The sequence below is a fragment of the Octopus bimaculoides genome, chromosome 14, assembly GCF_001194135.2.
Source record: "Octopus bimaculoides isolate UCB-OBI-ISO-001 chromosome 14, ASM119413v2, whole genome shotgun sequence".
NCBI lineage: Eukaryota > Metazoa > Mollusca > Cephalopoda > Octopoda > Octopodidae > Octopus > Octopus bimaculoides.
Window position 1 is genome coordinate 952,821 of NC_068994.1, and position 257 is coordinate 953,077.

Consider the following 257-nt stretch of genomic DNA (forward strand, 5'->3'; position numbering starts at 1 on the left):
ATATATATATATATATATATATATATATATATATATATATATATACATACACATTTGTGAATATCATATACATATATAAACACACATTTATGAATATTATACACATATGTATACATATATTTGTGAATATTATACACATATGTATACATATATTTGTGAATATTATACACATAAGCATATATATATATATATCTACATATACATATGTACATATACATATGTACATATATATATATATATACATATATATATATATA